Consider the following 359-nt stretch of genomic DNA (forward strand, 5'->3'; position numbering starts at 1 on the left):
GTTTTTCCTGTATTTTAACGCATTATCACCGCAACACGAGAAGCAACGCCGGTGAGACATCTAGGTTTGATATTACGATATTTTCGAAAAAAAAAAAAAATCCACCACGTCTATGCCCTGCCTACGATGGCTAAAATTGATTTCGAGTTTGGGCACTGCAGATATCACTTATATAATGTGTGTCTTTCTACGGCAAGAAAGTCATACATGTAGATTCTGTAATATCTGACGTCTGTGGTTGAACATAGCTTAGCCCGAACATAGTTAAAAGCGAGTATGTAATATCCTGAGCAAATATTTTACATAATAGAGCAGCCAATTTTCTTACCTTTCATAACTTGTGCGTGTATTTTTTTCTC

The sequence above is a fragment of the Penaeus monodon genome, chromosome 21 (genome assembly GCF_015228065.2).
Source record: "Penaeus monodon isolate SGIC_2016 chromosome 21, NSTDA_Pmon_1, whole genome shotgun sequence".
NCBI classification, from domain to species: domain Eukaryota; kingdom Metazoa; phylum Arthropoda; class Malacostraca; order Decapoda; family Penaeidae; genus Penaeus; species Penaeus monodon.